The sequence below is a fragment of the Dermacentor andersoni genome, chromosome 10, assembly GCF_023375885.2.
Source record: "Dermacentor andersoni chromosome 10, qqDerAnde1_hic_scaffold, whole genome shotgun sequence".
Lineage (NCBI taxonomy): Eukaryota > Metazoa > Arthropoda > Arachnida > Ixodida > Ixodidae > Dermacentor > Dermacentor andersoni.
Genome location: NC_092823.1, coordinates 1,394,295 through 1,419,669, shown reverse-complemented (window position 1 = coordinate 1,419,669; position 25,375 = coordinate 1,394,295). Strand labels below are relative to the sequence as shown.

The 25,375-nt window shown below is 45.0% G+C and overlaps 1 long non-coding RNA gene across 1 annotated transcript; it reads left to right on the top strand.

The window, feature by feature from the left end:
• Window positions 1-12,357: 12,357 nt before the first annotated feature.
• LOC140213788 (uncharacterized) lies at window positions 12,358-19,907 on the top strand. The gene is made up of 6 exons (XR_011890739.1): window positions 12,358-12,726; window positions 13,402-13,510; window positions 14,626-14,752; window positions 17,084-17,196; window positions 18,791-19,010; window positions 19,782-19,907. It is a non-coding gene; the product is annotated as an uncharacterized lncRNA (long non-coding RNA).
• Window positions 19,908-25,375: the final 5,468 nt, after the last annotated feature.

Here is a 25,375-nt window from a genome sequence, read left to right as displayed (position 1 = left end):
AAGACTAATGTAACTATTCTAAGTGGGTCAAGTGACACTAAATGGAATGTCAAGCGACCATTCAAAATGCGTCAGCTTACTCTTAGCAACATTGTAAAGCGATTCCTCAAAATGAGTCGGGTCGAAGCGGCTGATAATAGCCTCTCCACATAAAGGTAACTATATATTTATGTGTCTCTTGACAACCTGCAAGGGAACTTTCACTTGGTGAAACCTGTACATTACTGATATTACCTCGTCACACAATCGCATGGCTAGAAGGAATAAATGCAAAGAAGGCAGTGACCACATTGAATGCTGGAAATGAGAAATGCACATCAAAACAGTAAAAGAGCACACCTATGACGGTGAAGCAAAAGTTTCTCAACAGTGGCAGCTGTTATTGCTGAACTGGAAATAAGCTAAGTAAATATTACAGGGACTTGTCTTATCAATAGGCACAATAGAGACTGCTAAAGCTAGCCACACTCTGCAAGGCCATCTTACTCAGCTATACACTATTTTCTTCATAACAACGTGACATTGCTTACTAGTACACAGCAGGATGGCCACAGCTACATGAGACTTCGGTTAAAGAAACTCCTAAACTTTCACATGCTGACAAATTACATACGGGAAACTATACAAGAAAAGGAGTGTCCTCAAAGTATGTGCATGAAATTGATATAAAAGCCATGGCAATAAGAATCTACTGCAGGATAGTACTAAATGCAAAGCCTAATCGTCTGCAGTTTTCAATTCAGCAATTAATGTGCTTTTCATACCTCTCATTTGAACTTACCTGAAACACACACAAAAAGTTTCAAGGTAGCTTTATTAATGCAAAAAAATATCACAGCATTGATCAAACCACGTTTCCTTCAGCATCACAATAGGAGAAATGTCTTGAGTTCCAATCAAATTTCGATTGGACGATACATATAAAAATATGACTTTCACACAACTGGGCACATATATATATGACTAGAAGAGACACTTTCTCACTTAATAAGTATAGAAGTATTTATGTAAAAATCCCCCTGCACATACAATGGCATTGTAAATGGGCTTGCCTAAAGCACAGGAGCACTGTCAGTAACCTTCTTGTTTACAAGTATTGTGAACAGGAGAAATACCTTAAGAAAATGAGTTCAGCTTTGCAAACTGTGAATGGCTAATGAAATGAATTCCATATGTACTGCAAAAACAAATGTGATTCAGTCCACTACTGCACCAAAATCACCTCTATCGTACGCACTAATTTCGTGCAAGGTGCAAGATAAAATACATACTGCACTATATGCATGTATGGAAGTTCAACATTGCAATCTACTGCAACCAACCACAAATGGAAAGTCATATGATCTCCGATATTAAAAAAGGCACACTGCAGATAGAAACAAGAAATAATGTGCACTTCAAAAATAAGCACAAGCTTTGAACTGGCATGACTACTGCAAAGTTCTGCCATATCAGTATCACTACATGAGGCATGACAGACAGCATAGCCTATAATTAGCTGTAATACAGGGCACGAAAATATGACCTCTATTTCAATATACACTGATAAACAAGAAGTGTATACACTAAACAACTAGCATGGCAACTATAAAATACAATGTGCTCTTGCACTACCATACGTAAGCAAAATGGCAAGATCTAGCAGAAAGTGCGCTTTGAACACCAGGTATGTAAACACTGCAATGTGATGTAGGTGCAACACCCCTTGTGAGTGAAACAAGAGCTTTGTGGCAAGATGTAGATGAAAAGAGGCACACTATGTGGATAAACTGCCACAGCAAATAAAAAAAGTGGCAAGGTACACGAGAGAAAGTGCGCATTTTGAGCATCATTTACAACAGTGCAGTAATGCACTGTAGTTGCACTATCACGAGTCAGCAAAACAAAAGCTCTATGGTAAGATGTAGACATAAAACAGGTGCTAAGCGTCTTGTATTGAAACTAATGACACATTAAGATGTATTGATAGAGCAAAAAAAATATTAATGGTTACAAGAAAAAGTGAACTTCAAGCTTCATTTCTGGAAATGCTGTAATGTAATGAAGTTGCATTATGACATGTGAAACAAAAGCTCTGTGGCAAGATGCAGACTAACCATCTTACATGCGAGCTACAAAGTTACAATACATGAATGCACTACCACAGCAATACAAAAAATTCCATGTAACATGAAAAGTGCACTTTGAGCATCTTTTATACAACTGCAGTAATGTAAGTAGTTGCACTATCACACATGACACAAACGCTCTATGGCAAGATACACATGTAAAAAGGGCACACTAAGCACTTAGCTCACTTGGCAACTGCGAAGTTTCAATATGTTGATGCACTACAGCGTTTAAAAAATAGAGAAAGTGGCAAGGTGTAGACATAAATAAGAAAATTCACATCAAGCATTAATGAAGTGAACAGCTACACTATGCACAGCTATACTTTCAGTAGTGCAACTGCTTGATGACAAAGCTGCGAACTAGGAAGGTGGCTGACGGGGCTTGTTGTAATCCATAGTGGTGCGTGAATGGGGAAAAGGCGGCAAAAGGATAGCAACGAAACAAAGACAAGCGCTTTATTTTTTATACTGCAAGAAAATTAGGGTGGACTCGCATGTGTGATAATTCATCGCCAAATGGGAGCAGAGAATAGAGAGACTGATTTAATCCTGCAGGTGTGTGTTGAGAAGAAGATCATTCTGGCCTGCACATGTCTTGCCACACAACAGAATCGTTTATGCAAACCAGATGATGCTGACAGGACACATACAAAAGTGTTACGTCTGATTTTTCTTTACTACCAAGGAACAACATAAAGAACCTGTCGATGAGAAAAGAAGACACCCACAGCGCTTTGTGCCTCTCTTCATTATCATCAGATTTCTGCGCTTTTTCATGGTAATGATGAACAACCTACAAGCCCAACTGGAAATGTCTGTTGGCATTCTTTTGCAAATGAGAAATCTTTTCTCGAAATTTAGTGATAAAACGATGCTGATATTAAATCAGTCGAGGATATTCCTTAAGTTGTTAACACTTTTTTGCCATAACCACTATAATTTGGAAAGATTTGTCACCTCTTAAGCATTATAAGCCAAAGAACAGCAACAGGGGGCAACAAAGAAAGTTCTGTTATGAATAAAACATAGGTTTCAGTATGTCCTCCCAGCATGAGTCAGCTTACATCCCAGAGAAAGAAAAACAGCACGAAAGATGCAGTGCAAAGTAAAGAACAAGAGGACAAGTGCTGAACTCACTAATTTCATTTTCGACAGAGATGTGGCCCATATACATGTTGCTGCTCAACAACAGAAGAGAAAGCACTTCCTTCACTCCGCATTGAACATAATTATTCTTTGGTTTACACTGCACTTAGAGGTTCAAGCACACAACTGCAAAAGAGCCCTCAATGAATGGCTAGGTATATCCTAATTTTCCTGCTGCTGACAAATTGATGTGACATCACGTGCCACCTATGTCCTTTGCCCCATGCAACAGTTCGCGCATTAGGGCAGTACAATTAAAACAGTACAACCTGCTTTTCTTGTGCCAGCTTTTTTTTGCAGTAGTTTTCAACCATTTTACTAGCTTTCCACAAGCTTATGCCTTGACATGCTCTGCATATCAAGAATCCATCATCTGTTGCTCAGACACTTCTCTTATTAGATGGGTGCTAAACTTTGTCAATGCTGCCTGAAAGCCAGTTCAGCCAAATCAAATCTTCACTTTTTAATGGTTTGATGTGGAATTTAGGACACTTAACAGCACGTTATGAGTACTGCCAACAAACATGGTGGTCACAAAACTTGAGGCACATATCGAAAAATTGCAAGTTGTTTTTTTGCCATATCACAGGTAAACAGGGGTTTGTTTATTAAGCTGTCAAGATAATGCAAAATAAAAAAAAATGACGTATTGGTTTTTGGATTTCGACCTCTGGTTTTGTGGCATTGCTCGCTCCACTCTGAATTCTCTCCTCAATTTCACATCAAACCACTTACAAGTTCTTAAGAATAGAATCAGCCAAGATCTTGCCTTGGTGTCGCATTGAATGAGTCTTGCACCCATCTATTCTTTATTTGTTTATTCAGACATATGCCCGCTTAGCCCGAAAGCGTTGCAGCAGGGGGGTTACAAGCATGAAAAGAATACATCTTGATTCTCGCTGCACACCTCTTCACATGACAGTCTATTCCACTGAGCGATAGTTTTTACAAAAAAAGAATTGGCATAAAGGCCCCTCCTAGCCCGGTATTCTATAATTTTGCACAGGTGGTCAGTGCGTGCCGATATATAGTTTGGTGGTTTTATGTACATTTCCCTATCAATTCCAGTTTTGTTGTGATAGATTTGTTACAGAAGCTTTAGCCGCAGCTTCTTTCGGAGAGACGGCAGGGACTCCCAGTTGAGCTCTGTTTTCATTGCTGTGCAACTGTACTTCCTCCCGTACCTACTCGAGACGAACCTGGCTGCTCTGTTTTGCATTTTTTCTAGTTTGTTTATAAGACATATCTGCGACGGGTCCCATAGGGTACAAGCATATTCCAAAATAGGTCGCATACAAGTTAGGTACGCCGTGCTTCTAAGGTTAGAATTTGCGCATTTTAAATTTCTTTGAATGTAATTCAAAGCAACTGCCGCTTTGCCAACTACATAGTCCACGTGTGCCCGCCAAGAGTAGTCGCCCGACAGCATCACGCCCAAATATTTAGTCTTGGATTTATTACTTAATATATTATTCATTAGACTGCAGCTGGCATCGATTACTTTTTTCTTCTTAGTAAACCGCACATGGACGCACTTTCCGGTATTCAAATTCATTTTCCACTTAGAGCACCATTAGCAAATACGATCTAGGTCGGCCTGCAGTTTGAGAACATCATCTTCATTATCGATTTTTTATACACAATACAGCATCCGCGACGAGCCGCATTGTAGAGTCAATACCTAAGTTAATATGATTAATATATATAAGAAAGAGAAGAAGCCTCAGAACAGATCTTTGCGGGACGCCTGATGTAACCTCAAGATAATCTGAATTAGTACCATTCTGGACCACGCGTTGACGGCGACTTGACAAATAGTTCTTTATCCAGCTAAAAACAGTAGAATCTATACTTAACATTCGAAGTTTATGAAGTAGTAAAGAATGGCAAACAGTATCAAATGCTTTGCGGAAGTTCAGAAATATGCAGTCTATTTGCCCACCCATATCAACTACAGACGCCAGGTCATCATAAAATTCAATCAGTTGTGTCGCACATGAAAACCCCTTGCGAAATCCGTGTTGTCTGTTTGTAAGCAATGTGTTTCCGTTAGATGTTCCATGATAGCCTTATATATTATGTGTTCCATGATCTTGCACGAAATCGAGGTAAGTGAGATAGGCCTATAATTAGTAACTTATTTTTTAAAGCCTGCTTTCTGAATAGGGACTACATTTGCAATTTTCCAGTCCTGCGGCATCTGACCAGTAGTTAATGACTTGTGAAATATAAAATAAAGGTAAAGCGAGATGGCGTGAGAACACTGTTTTAAAGTTCTCGGAGACATACCGTCAGGAGCGATAGCCTTACTTTCATCAAGGTTTTTTTAGTAGAGATTCAATGCTGCTAACACTGAGTTCGATTGGTTTCATAAGAGGAACGTTGCTATTGGATGATTTCGGGCCGCATGCAGACTGAGAAAGAAAGACTGATTGGAAATATCTGTTTAGGCATGTCGCTTTTTCTGCATCGTCAGAAAGAATGCGTTCATTGTAAATAATTTCATTTATTCCAACAGGATCAGACCCACATCCCTTCAAATATTGCCAGACCGGTTTAGGATTTGTTTTCATTTTGTCATTTAATCGTTTAAGATACTGTTCTTTTGCTTTTTTCGACAGGTCTTTGTATTCGCGTGTTAATTCTTGTAGCCTTTTAAAACACGCGTGTGTTTTTGTTCTTTTATATCTTTGAAACACATGCCATCGTTTTTTACTTAACCTCAATACACGAAAGGGGATCCATGGTTTTTTACGCTTTTGGAGTCTAGCCGATTCAATACTTAGTACGAACTTCTCTGTAAGGTCAAACAGCTTTTGTTTAAATGTGCTCCATAAAAATTCTTCTTCATGTTCCTCCGCAAAGCATTCAAAAACAGGAAGAAAATCAAGAAGTTTATCAGAAATTGATGAATAATCGCCCTTTTCAAAGAAGAAAATTCTTCTGCTGATGCACTTTTTTATGCGCTGTACTTTCGTTTTGATCTCTGCAACCACAACACGATGATCACTGATACTTGGGATGATATCAACTTTACCAACTAAATTTGGCGAATTACAAAGGAGAAGATCTAGGCTACTATTAATTCGTGTGGTTTCGAGGACATACTGAAAAAAGCCAAAGCTATCAACCAGGTTCCTCACTTCTAGATTAGTACGGTTTGCATTCATTAGCTCGCATGTACCGTTTTCCCACTTTAGGTCGGGCAAGTTAAAATCACCCGCAAGCAGTATTATTTGGCCAGATACCTCCGAAACGATATCGTACAGCTTTTCCAAAACACTGAAATCCGTGCTTGGTGATCGATAAAACGCTCCAGTGACAAAAGAAAGATTATTAGCCAGTGTAACTGTGCACCAAACCGACTCGACCGAGTCATGACCGATGTTCAACATCGAAGACGAAAGGGACGAATGAACTAATATAAAAACACCACCACCATGACCCGGCCTGTCGTCGCGATAAGCAGTATAGTTGCAGAGGAACACCTCGCTATCAGTAATAGACGGGTTTAGCCAGGATTCAGTACCAATCACTATATCTGCCTTTAATGGCTCAACCAATCCGACAAACTCATCTATCTTGTTGACTATGCTACGGCAATTTACCACCGCAATAACTACATCACGATAAATAGAGCAAATATCATTTGTACGTCACCGTTTTGACAGGGCAATAACTTCTTCCTTCTCATTGTCCCATGTAAACTCTCTGCCATTTATGATCAGTTTATCGTCCTTCAACTTAACCTGGTTTTTCTTATCAGCCTTCTTTACTTTGCCGTATTCCCAAAGTTTCTTTCGCACTGCTCGAGTTTCAAATGAAAAGTCCTGTTCTGCACTGTAAGAGGAGCCCTTGAACTTGCTTGCATTCTTCGAGGCGGTCATTTTTTCTTTGTCGGATGAAAAATTTACAATGGTAGGTCTTTTCTTCCGTTCATAAAAGCGACCAACCCGATGTGCCCTTTGAAGGGACTGTAGTTGAATTCCCAAATTTGTAGCGCAGATACCCTTAACCAAGGCTTCAGGTTGTTCCCACGTTTCGGACCGATCATTGTCATCTATCCCGTAAAACACGAGGTTCGATCTACGGCTTCTGTTTTCGAGGTCTAATTTTTCTTTTGCAGAATGCTTACTTGATGACTTAGATCCCTAATTACAGTTGCTTGTTCTTGTACTAGCTTCATAACATTTCCTATCTGGTCTTGGGTTTTGTCAAGCTTACTGTCCATTTCAGCCATTTTGGCATCATGACTAGTTATCCTGGCATCAATGTTTTCTAACTTATTCATAATAGTATCATGTAGTTTCTTCAAGAAATCCATTTCGCCTTTATCAAAAGGCCCAGGATTGAGCTCAATGTCGCTTGAAAGAAGCAAGAGCAAAACGAGCCATAGAACTCGGTTCACAACTAAACGAAAACTTCTATCACGTCCAGTGCGCTGTACTCGCTCTGTACATGCAACACTCGCCCGCGTGGGAAGAGCCGGCAACGCCATGACTGCTTTCGTACTTTCAATTAGGTGAACAGTACTAACCTGCAGAAACAACAGTGGCGTAAGCTGCATGTCGGCAAGCGTGCTGGCTCTAAATCCCACGCAGTCAAGTTGCTGCGCAGCTATATAAGCCAGTCCCGGGTCACGTGTTTCGCAATGCTCGACGAGCCTGCCGTCGACGTCATGGTCGAAAAAACCATCCCAGTGAGCCTTGCAGCGTTCTTCGTACAGCGATGAGCTTGCGTCGATTGTCGATATGTGCCATGATGAGTCAGAAGATTGCTCGGGGTAGCACGGATTAACCGCACGCCCACCAAGCGGTCGATGTGCGATCACCGTCCAGGAAGCACCGAAAACCTGCAGAAACAACAGTGGCGTAAGCTGCATGTCGGCAAGCGTGCCGGCTCTAAATCCCACTTAAGGGAAGTGTTTGACCAACAGGTGCAACAGGTGGTAGATTCTGGATATCCAGTGATATCATAACGTGAACTTGTAAAGTCTAGTCAAATGAGTGAAAACTACGGGGCAAAACTAACACAGGGTCAGCAGGAAAAGAGAAGAGTCTATACTCATAAAATGTCGCAACAGCTAAAGAACCGTTCACAGATATGGTGTGGAGGTCATCTTTAGCAGCTCGGGAAGATTAGGATATGCCCAGAAGGCTTGGTTACAATTACACATCTTGAACTTACAAAGGTAGTGTGAAACACGTGCATAATTATGTTCAATGCAAGGTGAGTGTAGTGTACTCCCCTCTGTGTCCTGCAGCAGTGTATTTATTCCATACTAACTGCTTTGCTATGTTAGGTTGCGTGTTTACACATTGTCACACTTGTGTGTGCACATCAAAATTTAGAGATACCACTGTGTATGAAAATAGGAATCACACAACCCATGTTCATCACGCAATATGGTGACCTGTGTTGGTGAGCCATCCATTGCCCTGTCTTGATAGTGACACGTGTACTTATCTTTATCGGGCGACCACGTTTCGCCACCTAACAATAGTAATCGCACAGCGCGGGACGCGCCTGCATGTATCCGACGTTTCTGGAAAGTTATCGATACTTCTACCCGGCTATCTGTTGTCGCCGAACGTTGTGTTATCTGATTTCATCGTGTGACGAATGGTGTAGAACTTTGTGGAAGGTACGCGGGTCCGAACGATTAGTCTGGAACATTCGACGACTGCTGTATAAAAGCCGACGTGCTTGACTCGCTGATCAGATTTCCGACGATCGCCGACCGTGTTCGCCGCTATCGTTGTGCGTTGTGCTATAAGTGTAGCCTGTTTTTGTGGGCACAGGTTCGCCCAATAAAAGCTAGTTTTGTATTCCACCGTATTGCTGCTTTTCTTCACCGTCACTACCACGTGACATCTGGTGGAGGTGCTTGTGAGTTCATGTACCGAACGCCCCCGCAAAGCCGCGATACAAGCCCGAAGCCCGAGGACAGAACCAACATCGCCCAAGACCAGCGTGCTAGCCGCAGACTGCAAGGACTGCCCCCAGAGCACGGACTTCTACCTGAGACGACAAGAAGATCGTGGTCAAGACAACCCCAATGGCTGCCCCAGCGCCCCCCGTTATCCTACAACAACCTCGGGACCCACCAACCTTCCATGGAGCAGCGACTGAAGACCCGGAATCATGGCTGGAGACCCTATTGAAAAATTTGTATGAGAAATTGAACGAGATGTATGCATGTCGTACAGATTTGACGAGAAATTGAACGAGATGTATGCATGTCGCACAGATTTGACGAGAAATGAACGATATGAAATGCATATTGAACGAACTCTCGTAGAAAATGAGCGAGATCTGTATGATGTGCTACGCAGACTTTTACGAAGTGCACGAGATTTATGCGATCTGCGATAAGAATGCGTAGAGCTTGTATGACATGTGTGCGATGAGTTGCGTAGACCTGACGAGATTATGTATGACGTGTGTGAGGTGGTGTGTGATGTGTACGCACTGTAGTCGTATGAGCAACTTGATCTTTGTGGATGACTATGAATTGCATACAAGGTGTGTGTACTCAAGTCGTAGTGCATACAAAGGCTCATTAATGACAGTGAGATTTATGATTAGTTGTTTGTAGTACATGCAAGAGCGTGATCAATGTGCTGCATGATCACATTGAACCATTGTGACACATATATACCAGCATAAACTACAGAGTAAATAAGATGTTCAGAGTTCAACTTCTGGAATTTCATGCAACGAACACATATACATCCCCATCAAAGCTGCTGTCGGTACTTTTGATGCAATGATTTTCACTTGGGGACATATTCTCGGATGAACACTTATGGCGATACTACTGCCTTTGCATGACGCATTCCTCGACCAGCCAATAGGCACTGGATAGCACCATGATATTGTCGAAAGCTATCATCAGAGAATGAATCCTTTGTTCAGAGTAGATCTGCCTAAGGTTTTATTGCAATATAGGAGTCGGGTACCATCAAAGTTTCATAATAAAATGCTATATGTTTGTGCACGCAATAAAATAATCTGGCAATGCGATTATAGCACATTGGAAACACTTCAAACAAGGACGAGTTGGCAAAGTTTATTGCAGGCAGTTTGATCAGTGACAAATTATGCATGCACTTTGTCACATCCTAATAATATTGCTTTGCATCAGAGATATCAGTCAGAGGTAGTAATGGGCGAACTTGAACCTGCATATTTTCCTAATAGCCAAGTGCGTCAACCACAATACTGTCAAATACAAATCTGCTAAGAGCATGTTAGTGCCTGTTTATGTCAAATTGTAGAAGGTAGGCATGAGATTGGCCATGCATGCCCACATATAAAAATAAAAAGCACAACCACAAAACAGTGTAATAGGTTGGTGAACAGATAGCCAAAATAGCAGTCAAAATCCATCGCACTTTGTCACAAATAAATAAGAAAATGTGGTAATAACAATCACAATCCCTAAAAATGACATGTGATCAATTGTGGTCATGATCACAGTTACTGCTGTGAAAAATTATTTGCACTAAGTGTTCACAACTTGCTAAGAGAGCTTGACCTAGTAAAAAATCCTCATATGTGCACAGCAGTGGCAAAAAACGAGATGAGCGTCGCAACTTGGTGACCATTATCTGCCTACATACTACACAAAACTGAATTTAAATTTAAAGGAGAAATGACAAAGCAGTTCGTGTGCCAATGATGGTTAAGCGCACTGCAATGCCTTGCCATGTGTTGAAAGCTGACCTCCAAGCAACCAAAATGTAAGTGACCCTACACTGAAGCAGGGTCTTTAAATGACGAACGTGTATCACATCCTGGCGTTCGCGGACGCAGTCACCAAATGAAAAACACCTTTGCAAATCGCAATAACGACGAATGTCAAGCGCGCGCACACAGACAGAATGCGAGCAGTTTCCGAAAGCGCTCACGAAAGACTGTACGGACGTTCCTACGCGTTCGACGCATATCAGAAGCGCGCGCGTGCGCGCACACGCACACACACAAGCACAAAAGGCGAGCAGTTTCCGAAAGCACTCGCCTTACAAGAAAGCAAATCCCGCCGGCGTGGCACCATTTCCCGAAGCACAAACAACACCACAGTACACATCCGTAGAACGGCGCACAACAAGCCTGAACAAAGTGTACACCACTCGACGCCAAATCTGTCGTCGATTACGCCGCTGAGAATCACGAACACTTTCTAACATTCACAAACCAAACGACGATGTGCTGCGAACTTCAAACAGATTTTACGGCCCTGTCCGGTTGATAGGGCTGCTCCACAGGTTGTCCTCGCTGTTGAAAGCAATGTCACCAAAGTTGTTGAAAAAGGTCGCCTAAAACACGCAAGAACATTGAAATAATACGCCTGTACTACCCACGCTACCCATGCGATCACGGTTACCGGAACCACAGACGGCGAAGTAAACAAAAGACGTCATTTCCCCTCATTTCGGACCGAGACCTATAATTACTTTCTCAGTTGCACGACTCTTCCTTTCGAGCAAGGCGCGACTTGTTCCTGGGACTGTGAGGGCGCTGCGGTCGAGCTCTGCACCAAGTGAGCGGTGCTGCTCTGCTGACATGTGCAGGTTAGTTGCGGGTGTTAGCGCTTCTTGTGCTGTAGCCGATTTTATTTTCTCACTGCGTGTGCCTTGTCACTGTCCTCGTGCACGTGGCTGGCGGTCGAGGTCTTTTGCGTCCGGTTCAAGTTTTGCGCTCACGGAGACGCCAGTACCGGCGAAGTGTGGGTCACCGAGCGTTAACATTGCGTGCGCACTTTGGTTTGTAGGCCCACTTTTTTTTCATCTCATTCCTTTCTTCGGACCTGCACCCCCATGTATGGTGTCTGTAAAATATTATACTTCAGCTTAAACAACAACAGAAAGAAATAACGGCTGCTTTATTCAGCGAGCACCATGTAAATGCCGAGTGCCGCGACAAGCACCTATAACCGTGCCAGGCTATAGCAGACGATGCTTGGACGCTCGGCGCGGAGGTCGATGGCAGCGCTGTGGTGGCGTGAACGGTAGCGGGCTAAATGGTGCGCATAGGCTAGGAGTTGGGGTACTTAAAGAGGATCTATAAACGTTGTTGCGGCGGCCCGGTGGTCACGGGCGGTCGATGTGGTACTGATCGTTTGATCGTATTTACGCGGTGCGTAGAGAACATGTGCTCCTTTTTTGTGTGAATTAACGATCACTAAGCCCTGGGTCCTGTGCAATGCTATTAGCTCGCTGTATGTTTCTTGCGGTGCGCCGTTGTTGATTATCGTAGTGCGGTCCACACGCGCTTCCTTTGTGCCCGGCTCATGAGAAGTGTTGTACTCTCGCCGCTCCCGCATCGGCTCACAGTGCACGGAAGAATGTGTTGATAGTTGTGCTATCGCGTGCTGTAGTTCACCGCAATTCAACACTACGCTGGACGGACTGTTGGTGCAGTCGATGCGGCGTGAACGGACACGAAGGAGCGCTCGCCTCAGAAGGTAAGTCCGGCGCCTAGCGCATTCTTATGGTTCATGTAGTGTACCTTGTCATGCGCAGCAGAAGATGATTAGTACAGCTACAAAAACAGTGACAGTGATTCCCTAATGTTCGTTCGATATCGTAGTGCACATTTAGGAAAACGTTTCACGAAAATTACCCCGAGATTGATGTTGTTAAGAGCTTCATCTATTGTTTATTTTCTTTTTGTTATGAAGTATGCTAGCGCCGGGGCATCGCTTGGTCTGAACGGGCACAAAAATTCAAGCAGGGAATGTCACTGCTTCTGTACGTAATTCCTCAGCAAGAAATCGTATAGACAATTCTAGAAGTACGTTGATGTGTTGTGCAAATGTTTTCACAGCTAACGTCAACGCGCGACGGCATCCAAATGATCTGACTCGTGAGAAGATTTTAGCTTGTATGCAAACTTTGATGCTTATAGATTGTCGCCAAGACAACCTGTATTTCTTGTGTTTAGTGTTCTGTTTGTTTTCGTGCCTTTGACACGTTTAATAACCGCCTGTGATGTAAGGATGAAATATTTATTTGTCTAAGCGGATGCAGCTTCTTGTAGCTCGCTGTACGAGAGCTTTCCACAATTTGACGCGATGTTGTTAAATCACAAGTTTGCAGATTCAGCAGTGATTACAATAAGCTGAACATTTATTGTTTAGGGATGTCACAATTTCCTGAGACGGAGGCATCTCTGCACCACAAAGGAGACTGCGGCACTATGCAGCCAGAACAGCACGACCAAGCATCTGATCTGCCTGCTTTGACAAGGTACGTACAAAACGGTCACAGCCATTTATGTGTTCTAGGTTCTATTCGTGTATTTGGTACCTGCCAACTTTCCCGATTAGTTTCTGCTTTTCCAAGTATGCTGTTTGTGTACAGCGTGTCAAGGTAAATAGTGGTTAATAATGTATGCATAGAAAAATGTGGGCGCTGAGAGAAAGCTTTAGGAAAGTGCATGCTGTCTTTCCAACACAAGATTTCTGTCTAGAATTTTTGCAAAATATGAAGTGCAGAGGCTGGCAGGTTTGGCAAACAATGTTCAACACTTTTGCTTTAGATTTTAATGTAGCCGGTTCATTATCTGTCCCTAGTATAGCATAGCGTCAAGCTTGAAGCTGATCTCTGATGTCACGTCAGTTGCAGGATGTAATAACGTGGTATCACAAACTGCTTGTTACGCATGTCAGTCAACATGGTGCAGTGGTCACAGGTGCGAGTATAACCGAAAGCTGGGCATTCTTTGCCCTTCTGCACATGATGTGGGATAGAGCTTGAACTATGCTATAGTGGCACCATCTCCCTCACCTTCTCTTCCTCATTATTCTGTTAACTTGCAGTAAAATGCACAACTTCTAGAGGCTTAATTATGGTGTTGTCTGCTGAACTTGGCTGATGTGAATTTCAGTAGTCTGGGGTACCCTCAAAGCCATGCTGTACTTTGCATGCATTTTAAAATGGTCAATTTGAAATATGTGATTGGCTGTGGCATTCTCAGAGAAACAAGGCCTCTTGTGAATAATGCATACATGCATTATTCGCATTTTCTAATACTCTTTCAAGAAGCAGCCTATAGGCTGCTCCCCGAAGAAGTGACCACCTTTGCTTACCCTACAGGGCAGTCTGGTCCAGTTTACTTAACCTGTCTGCCATGTATGCACGAGGAGGACAGAAGCGAAAAAAAGGTACCTTCGATTAATGTTTTTGCACAGATGGCTCATACATTGCACTTTTCTTATCTTGCAGGCTTTGTTAACTCAAAGCTTTCTATGGGCGAATATCAGCATTTCATTCCTATTTATACCTAATAAGAATTACTTTGTTCATAGTGTCACTTTTTATATTATACTCTTGTGAGAATAAGCTCACTTGTTTTAATGCAGATGTGGCTGGGCCTGCAGAAAGAGTGTAAGCACACTACTGTGTTGCTGATCAGTGCTGGTGCTGATCTCTACGTCTGAGTTGGCCTCACAACGTCCAGGCGCCACTGTGCTTTGCTTCATTGACAAGGTAATATGATATAGACACCTTGCACCTCAGTATCAGTTTTGAGAAATATGCTAAGACACAAGGGTTGGCCTTGGTGATAAATACACTCGTGTTCTTTTTTAAAGCGTTCTTCTTGCAGTGTTCCTCATGTACATGTTTTCAGAAGATGCTTAAATGCAAACCGCCATGGAACTTGTTTATGCCTTAAAGTAGCTCTCTTTCACCAAAAGAAAAGCCTTATTTAATGCACAATTCATAAGAAAGGTGAGGAAGTGACAGGACATAAGTCTAACAACCATCCAGTTTTACTGCTTGCACAGCACTATAAAGCGAGAGGTGGAAGGGCAAGAACAGATAAATCGAAAATGCATGTTGCTCACACAACCGCGAAAAGGACACATGGCATGGCTACTGTGACGCTTGTTTTACAATGATAAATAAGCAGTCTTGCTATCTGATAGTCCACTGGAGGTGGAGCCAACTTGCAGATTCCCTGTCACACATATAAGGAAATCTTAACGAATTTCGCCAGCACTATGGTCCTTATACATTACCACGGTTGCACAGTTTTCAAACAAAATAATGCAAGTGAGCTTTGCACTACCAAGTGACCACGAAATGACCTGAGCATTCAGTTAACATGGTTGCAAATCCAGTCATTTATACATTGGCCTGTTTTGCCGACGTAGTGTCTACTGCACGACAGTGGTATTTAATATCCATCAACACCCCTGTGCTCTACGTACTCTTTCTTGCGTGCTTTTTTTTCACACGTAGTGGAAGATTACTTGATTCCAGAACAATTTGGTTTGTTCTACACATGATAGTGAACTTGCCAGTCTTATATTCAACATGGAATTGGGTAGAAAGATGTGGTATTTCTTATGGTGCCCTGGTGCATTGAGCTTGTGCAGATGCTTCAAGCTTGTATTGACAAAAATTGGGATGAAGCCATAGGAGGAGAGTTGTAAAAGTGTAACGAAAGCCTCCTGATAGATATGCTGAGTTGTGCTGCTGTGCACACTTATTGGTTATCCCTACTGGGTAACGCTGTTAGGGTTATGGATGCTTTGACACTGTAGGGCCTACAAGATGGCTAGCATTACAGAACACATTAAAACGACTGTAGGGATGCGTGTCGTGCTATGGTATCATAATTGGCCCACAAAGTGACCACCTTTGCTTACACTTGTGGTAATCTGGCCCAGTTTACTTAACCCGACTGCCATCTATGCACGAGGAGAAGGGACTAAAAAATGAAGGGACCTTCGATTAATGTTCTTGTACAGATGGCCCATACATTGCATTTTTCTTATCTTGCAAGCTTTGTTACTTAAAGCTTTCTATGGGCAAATATCAGCATTTGATTCTTATTTTTACCTAATAAGTATTGCTTTGTTCACAGTGTCACTTTCTATATTTACCGTATTTACTCACATAATGATCGCAGCCCTGAATTTTGTCGTCCAAATTCGATTTTTTTTTTATTTCCTGTGTTGATCACACTCCGAACTTGCCGCAGCGATCTGTCATGTGCCAAGTCTAGCTATTAATGATCGCGCTTACCATCTGTCGAATGCTACGCGAACAACTCTTCAAGACAAACCAAGCAGTCTGCACGCACCAAACATTCTTCAGCAGATGCCCGATTTCATTCCTTTCATCACTTTCCGCACTTCCATGACAAAAAAGCTACAACCAAAATTGCCTTTATTATGTGTAGGCTTTGTAATGGTTGTGGTCAAGAACAACAAAAAAGGCACCTTTCGATTCTTCTCATCTGCACTCGTGGGCACGCAACAAATCTTGTAACACTTGTAACACAGCTAAGATATTCACCCACCCTTAGGGGAAACGTGCTGTATTAGGATAGTAGTGAAGACAAATGCCGCAGTTTCCGCAGCATGCCCGCCGTGTCTTTCTACGTCACTGGCAGCTAAGCGCGCCCATCTGTTTCTGCCCCCTCATAGTGGACATGGCTACGTTATTGCCACAGACTTACTGATATTAATGATATTATTCATTCCGGATACGGAAGAAACTGTTTCAATGCATGTAGCATACTCACGAGAAAAAAAATATCGCATTCGGCGCATTTGGTGTGTTCAGCTTGCTGCGCCGGCCCCCATTTTTGTTTTGGTGTTCCGCACTACACTCAGTGGCAGCCACCTATTTGTTGACCTGTTGCCATCCCGTAGCAAACGCGGGATAAAAAAATTCTTTTTGCGGGAAATTTAACCGGCGTAATGATCACACATCTGAATTTGCGACCATTTTTTTACAAAAAAGTGCGATCATTATGCGGGTAAATACAGTACTCTTGTGACACCAAGCTCACTTGTTTTAATGCAGGTGTGGCTGGGCCTGCAGAAAAGCTGTAAGCAGACTGCAGTGTTGCTGATCAGTGCTGATCTCCACGTCCGAGTTGGTCCCACAATATCCAGGCACCACGGTGCTTTCACAAGGTAATATAATATGGACACCTTGCACCTTAGTATCAGTTACAGTTTGACTTTTGATAAATATTTAAGAAGACACAAGGGTTGGCCTTGGTGATAAATACACTCGTGTTCTTTTTTTAAAGTGCTCTTTCTGCAGTGTTCCTCATGTACATGTTTTCAGAGGATGCTTACACTCCTTAAATGCAAACTGCCATGGAGCTTCTTTAGGCCTTAAACTAGAACTCTTTCACCAAGAAAAAAGCCTCATTTAACGCACAATTCATAAGGAAGGTAAGGAGATGACCGCCAGTGTCTAACAACTATCCAGTTTGACTGCTTTCCCAGCAACATCAAGTGAGAAGCGAAAGGGCAAGAACAGATAAATCGGCAATGCATGTTGCTCGCACAACTGCGAATGCGACACGTGGCATGGCTACTATGAATGCTGGGGGGCGATCGGAGGTGGTTGTTCGGCGTGTTCGTTCGGTTACCGGCGCGCGCGATTGACCTACTCTGCGCCTACGTCGCCAGCCGCGCCCCGCGGCTGGCGCCTTTCAGAACTGCATAGTCACACTCTGTAGTTGTGATGATCATGACCACGGTTTCATTCGCAGCGGTCAACTGTGGCAAGTAGCAGTTTCATTGTGACTTAGTGCAATGCACGCAGTCTCACAAACATGATGGCTATCGAGGACAATAATTGTACTGTGGCCTGCACGCTGGCATCCAATCAGCCAGTTACATTGAGTTTGTAGAACAATCTGTTACAGCCAGCTCAATGGTGAAAAAATTATCGGGATGGACCCGTGGTAGTGAATAGCACGTTTCTGATAAAGATGTGACCAAGTCTTGTGCTATGACTGCACTGCAAAGGAGTACTTCCTCAAGGCCCTTGCCACTACGAGCAGTATAATCAGTCGCGAATTGACATTTGCAGCTCCCATACTGCTTATGTGTGAAATAGAAACAGGATTTCTGGATTAATTCAGTATAAAAGTGTGTCTGTGTGAACGTTTGTTTTTTATTTTCATACCCTTAGTAATTCAACATTCCGGTAATTCAGAATTTTGTTCCAGTCCTGGGAAATTTAAATGAATGAGCTTTTACTGTATACACCCCTTCTTTCACCGCATGTGTAATTTGAGCTCACTGGGTTACTGCAAGAACTTTTTTCAGCCTCAAGGGTAAGATTTCTAGCTCGGACAAAGCAGCTCCTTAAGGATGCAAGAAGTTTTACTGTGGTTTTCTACTGTTCCCATCTGCTTCCCTAAACTTCTTCTCAAATGTAAAGAAAATCTAGTATATCCCGTACAAAAGGTGCTTGTCGCTGACTGTGAGATTAAATGTGGTGAATCCTCTGAGCTAGAATTGTCCCTGGCCCATTATCAGTGAAGCTTCATTGACTAGGGCTTTCCTACAGCCAGGATGTAAACTTTGAACCTTTTGCATATATCTTAGTTTTATCCTTGAGTGCCATCACTGTGTCTGGCAACCTAGTTTCCCTAAATAACTGTTACCTTTTTTATCCATTATTTCGGGAAAAGATACTTTTTCTGAGAGCACATATGCTATTTTTGTATTTGAGTAACTAATCTCTTGCAATTTTCATCTTTCGTAGGTTCACAATCCAAATGGGTTATTTATTTGTGCTAGCAAGTGGATGTGGGTAAACCAAGCCAAAACGGACAGCACGTTTGCCAGGGAGATTGCCCAATGCTTGTGGCAGGCACATGAATTAATCCACAGGAGTGTTACGAGCAAAATATGTATGCGAAAGCTAAAGGAAGGTGGTGAGGCCAAGCCAGCGTTGACACCACAAAAACTTGGTGCATATCTAAGTAAGTAGACCCTGTCCTGCTAGCTTGTGTTTTCATAAGGATTGCAAAGTGTTTCGAAGTTAAAGGAGTAATGCCTATCACACAGTGCTTTTTCTGCACGAATATAATGGGCTGTCGGTAAGATCAGGTTGTATTGAGGTGATCTCTCATATGGGCTGACACAGTTCACATCTACACATCAGGGGCATGCATAGCTGTATGCGTATATTTAGTGCTGTGCTCTAGCTCGCTAACAAAAGCTATCATTTAGTTTCTATAGTGGTATTAAAGGTGCATTAATCTTTCCTATAAACAATTCTGCACTGGCATCTATGCAGTGTTTTCCGTCTGCATATTCCGCAGTGCGGTAGCAAAGAGCTGTGCTATCTGTGTATTCACTTGCATGAGCTTGTTATGCTTGTTCATTTAATGTAAAATACTTGTGGAAAAGTATTAGACTATTTCTGTGGTCTTGTATTGGAATTCTGCAGCCATTTATATTGTTTGTAAAACACGAACATTTAACAGAGACAGGAACAAGACAATGCGAGGACGAGCACTTGCTTTCAACTGCTGTGGTTAATGTTGAAATATCAATTTACATAGGTAAAAAACTCATAAGCCTCCGTGTTTTCTTTTTGCTGTTTCTCTGTGAGATTTTCACGCTTTACTCAATATCATGCAAGAACCAGCCCATTCAGTTATGCAGTGGAGCCACCTATTGTGCATGTCAGTTCCAATGGCTTGTTAGAATCTAACAGTGCCGGCTGCTTTGTTTACATTTTTTTGCAGAGGCATACGAGCACTTTGTTTCAAAAACGCCAAGCACCGTGGATACAGAGGCAAGGAGGCTGAAGGACCTGAACAAGCACCTGGCCACCATGCTTCGGGATGCAAAATAAAGATGGTTTGTGTTAATTGTGGGCCCTAAAAAGTGTCCTCTTTGTCTCCGAGCTGGCACATCGGCCGACTCACTTGATAGAAATTAACTCGCTGTAATGTTGGCAGTAGATGTTACTGTGTGGAACTTCACCAAAAATATTGCATGAACAAAAGAACTCATTCAACACAAATGAGAACACTTGTAGAATGCAGCTAAACAAGAATAGTGTCATTTTGCATAGCTGAATGAGAATATTTTCATGTAGCATACACAAACGAGAACGATATCGTTGAGCATAGACGTGCGAGAACTATCTCGTCAAGCATAGCTATGCGAGAATAATCTCGTTTAATGTACCCATACGAGAACGATGTCGTTCAGTGACGATGTCCTCTCGTACACATGTGACGTACGACATCGTTGAGTCTACGGAGCAATAATAGCGTAGAGAAGTTCTCGTACAATTCTCATACATATTTTTTCAATAGGGGACCTACGAACGAATCGCAACATTCAACAACTGGGACTCCGACGAGAAGCTGCGGCATGTCTACTTCGCCTTAGAAGACACCGCCAGAACTTGGTTTGAGAACAGGGAATCGACCTTGACAACGTGGGACCTGTTCCGTAGCGGCTTCCTACGCACCTTTACAAGCGTCGTGCTCAAGGAAAGGGATGAAGCTATGCTGGACGCCCGAGTGCAGCTACCAAACGACAACGTTGCCATCTTCACGGAAGAAATGAGCCGTTTGTTCCGCCACGCCGACCCGGATATGGCCGAGGAGAAGAAAGTCCGCCTACTGATGCGTGGTGTAGAGGAGGAACTTTTCGCCGGGATGGTAAGAAGCCCACCGAAGACCGTCGAAGAGTTTCTTCGTGAGGCGACGAACATTGAGAAGACATTCGAGATCCGAAACCGGCAATTCGATCGCCGCACGAACTCTACAAACTACGCCGGGGTTCAATCACTGGCTACCGACGATCTACGCGAGACTATCAGAGCAGTCGTACGAGAGGAGCTTCAGAAGATCTTCCCGTCGTCGCAGCCTCAAGTGGCCTCGATCGCTGACATCGTCAAAGATGAGGTTCAGCGGTCGCTTGGAGTTCCGGAGGTGCAACCTCAATTACCGCAACCCCAGCCCGAAGCGATGACCTACGCCGCCGTCGTACGCCGTCAAGGTCCTCCTCCACGACCGCGCCAGGGCCCTGTAACGCCGCAATTCCGTCGTCCACCACCGCCGCTGCCAGCACGCCCACCCGTCGCCCAGCGCAGCTATGCGAGGAAGACGGACATTTGGCGAGCCCCCGACCACCGCCCGCTCTGCTACCACTGCGGCGAAGCCGGCCATGTATACCGCCGATGGCCATACCGCAACCTGGGATTGCGAGGGTTCGCCGTCGATGCACCGCGCCCTCGGGAAGGTGAACGCCCTCGTGACATCGCTGACTACCTCGCCGCTACTCAGTGGAGCTCTCGACGACCGTCGCGTTCGCCATCACCAGGCCGCTACCTCTCGCCACAGCGCCGACCATACACTGGCCCAGCCCGGGGCCGGTCAGCGAGCCCATATCCGGAAAACTAAAAGCAGCAACCGATGGAGGTGCGGTTGCTGTTCGTCGAACTGACGAAGATCCTCCGCCGCCGACGAAGACGCCGAAGAAACCATCTCGACGACATAATAACGACACGCCGCCGTCCCGAGGAAGTCAGGAAGCCAAGACTACACCGACGAAAGACGACTTGACGACGCGACGTACCAGCTTCAGTTCAACACGACGCAGCCGTGATCCGACGCCAAGACCCTACTGCAACGCAAGACAAAGAACCACCGACCTCGACGTGCTTCTAGACGGCCACGCAGTCACCGGCTTAGTCGACACAGGCGCCGATTACTCAGTCATGAGTGGACACATCGCCATCCAGTTGAAGAAGGTTAAGACTGCATGGGAAGGCCCTCAAATTCGGACCGCTGGAGGACACCTGATTACGCCGACAGGAATGTGCACGGCAAGAATTACCATCCACGACCGGACTTACCCTGTCACCTTCGTTATCCTCCAACAGTGTTCACGAGACGTCATTCTCGGCATGGACTTCCTCAACCAACACGGCGCAGTCATCGACCTGAAGTCGAAGTCAATAACGCTGTCGGAAGATCATGCGATACCGCCGGAGAGCCCTCGTAGTCACCACGCCTTGAGTGTGCTCGAACATCAAGTGAGCATCCCGCCTCGCTCCAGCATTTTTATTTCGGTCGGCACCGAAACACCCGCTGACGTAGAAGGCGTCATCGAAGGCGACCAACGTCTACTGCTAGACCGTGAAATTTGCGTCGCAAGAGGGATCGCTCGACTGCACGGAGGACACACGAAAGTGTTGCTGACAAACTTCAGCTAGGAGTTCAAGCACATCAACAAGGGCACGACGATCGCATACATCGAGGAAATTCTGGAAAACAGCAATGCGTTTGTCCTCTGGGATTCTGCCGCATCTACCCCGACGACCGTAGTTCCCGAGCCAGACTTCGACATAAATCCAAGTCTCCCCACGATTAACCAACAACAGCTCAGAAGTCTACTTCGACGATACAAAGAGTGCTTTTCGACGTCATCAACGATTCGACGAACCCCAGTCGCAAAGCATCGCATAATAACCGAAGAGGGCGCTCGACCTCTCCGCCAGAGCCCATACCGAGTTTCGACGCGAGAACGTGAAGCTATAAGGCACCAAGTCGACGAAATGCTGCGCGACGACATCATCCAGCCGTCCAAAAGCCCGTGGGCATCTCCTGTAGTCTTGGTGAAAAAAAAGGACGGAACCCTGCGTTTCTGCGTCGATTGTCGTCGTCTGAACAAGATCACAAAGAAGGACGTATACCCCCTCCCACGGATAGACGACGCACTGGATCGGCTCTGCAACGCTAAATACTTCTCGTCAATGGACCTCAAGTCTGGCTATTGGCAAATAGAAGTCGACGAAAGAGATCGCGAAAAGACGGCCTTCGTCACCCCAGACGGCCTCTACGAGTTCAAGGTTATGCCATTCGGACTGTGCTCGGCGCCTGCAACGTTCCAGCGCGTGATGGACACAGTTTTAGCAGGATTGAAGTGGCAGACCTGTCTCGTTTACTTGGATGACGTCGTCGTCTTCGCCGGAAATTTCGACGATCACCTGAGGCAGCTTGCGACAGTACTAGAGGCCATCAAGTCATCAGGGCTCACTCTGAAGCCGGAAAAGTGTCGATTCGCTTACGATGAGCTTTTGTTCCTAGGCCACGTCATCAGCAAATCAGGAGTATGCCCCGACCCACAGAAGACAGCTGCCATCGCAAAGTTCCCGCAGCCAACCGACAAGAAGGCAGTGCGCAGATTCCTTGGCATGTGTGCCTACTATAGGCGCTTTGTCAAGGACTTTTCACGCATCGCGGAGCCGCTAACACATCTAACCAAATGTGATGTCGAGTTCAAGTGGGAAACGCCGCAGGCCAAGGCATTTCAAGAACTCAAACGACGCATGCAGTCGCCGCCGGTACTTGCACACTTCGACGAGGACGCCGATACCGAAATTCACACTGATGCCAGTAGCCTAGGCCTCGGTGCCGTCCTAGTCCAGAGGAAAGAAGGACTTGAACGGGTGATATCGTATGCTAGCCGGTCGCTGTCAAAAGCAGAAAGCAATTATTCTACGACTGAAAAGGAATGCCTCGCCATCATTTGGGCTACAGCTAAATTCCGCCCTTACCTCTATGGCAGGCCATTCAAAGTCGTCAGCGACCACCACGCGTTGTGTTGGCTAGCTAACTTAAAGGACCCTTCAGGACGGCTGGCGCGGTGGAGCCTCAGACTACAAGAATATGACGTCACGGTAATATACAAGTCCGGAAGAAAACACTCCGACGCCGACTGCTTATCACGCGCCCCCATCGATCCCCCGCCGCAAGGCGACGAGGACGACGACGCCTTCCTTGGGATAATAAGCGTGGAAGACTTCACTAAACAGCAACGAGCAGGCCCGGAGCTAAAAGGCCTCGTCGAGTATTTGGAAGGGAACACCGACGTTGTCCCTAGGCCATTTACGCGCGGGTTGTCTTCGTTCACGCTACAAAACAACCTGCTCGTGAAGAAGAACTTCTCACCAGTCCGCGCCAGCTACCTTCTTGTTGTACCGTCAGCGCTGCGTCCAGAAATACTGCACGCCCTACACGACGATCCAACCGCTGGGCACCTCGGGTTCTCCCGGACGCTTTCGCGAATACAGGAAAGGTATTACTGGCCGCGTCTGACCGCCGACGTCGCCCGTTACGTCAAGACATGCCGAGACTGTCAACGACGCAAGACACCACCGACAAGGCCAGCAGGATTACTACAGCCGATCGAACCTCCTCGCCGACCATTCCAGCAGATTGGGATGGATTTTTGGGGCCGTTTCCGATGTCAACATCCGGGAATAAGTGGATCGTCGTGGCGACGGACTATCTCACCCGCTTTGCTGAAACTAAAGCTCTACCAAAAGGCAGCGCAGCCGAAGTGGCGAAATTTTTCGTCGAGAACATCCTGCTGCGACATGGTGCTCCAGAAGTCCTCATCACCGACAGAGGAACGGCTTTTACAGCAGAGCTCACCCAGGCCATTCTGCAGTACAGCCAGACAAGCCACAGGAGGACAACTGCCTACCATCCGCAGACGAATGGTCTCACGGAGCGCCTGAACGAGACCCTCGCCGACATGCTAGCAATGTACGTCGACGTCGAGCACAAGACGTGGGACGCGGTCCTGCCGTATGTAACCTTCGCTTACAACACGGCGGTGCAAGAAACAACACAGATCACGCCGTTTAAGCTGGTTTACGGCAGGAACCCGACGACGACGCTTGACGCCATGCTGCCCCACGTCACTGACGAAGAGAATGTTGACGTCGCTACCTATCTCGAGCGCGCCGAAGAAGCCCGACAGCTCGCCCGCCTGCGGATCAGGAACCAACAGAGGACCGACAGCCGACACTACAACCTCCGACGACGCTTCGTCGAGTACCAGCCCGGCGACCGAGTTTGGGTTTGGACACCGATGCGCCGACGAGGACTGAGTGAGAAACTATTGCGCCGCTATTTCGGACCCTACAAGGTCATTCGACGTATTGGCGCACTGGACTATGAGGTCGTGCCAGACGGAATTTCGCATTCACAGCGGCGCCGCGCACGATCTGAAGTGGTCCACGTGGTGCGTCTGAAACCCTTTTACGGACGCTGACGAACTTCCTTATTTTGTTGTTTTCTTTGCTACGGGTGTTTTTCCTTATTTCGTTTGTATGCAGCATCGGGTCGATGCTTTTTTAAGAGGGGGGTATTGACACGTGTACTTATCTTTATCGGGCGACCACGTTTCGCCACCTAACAAATGTAATGGCACAGCGCGGGACGCGCCTGCATGTATCCGAAGTTTCTGGAAAGTTATCGATACTTCTACCCGGCTATCTGTTGTCGCCGAACGTTGTGTTATCTGATTT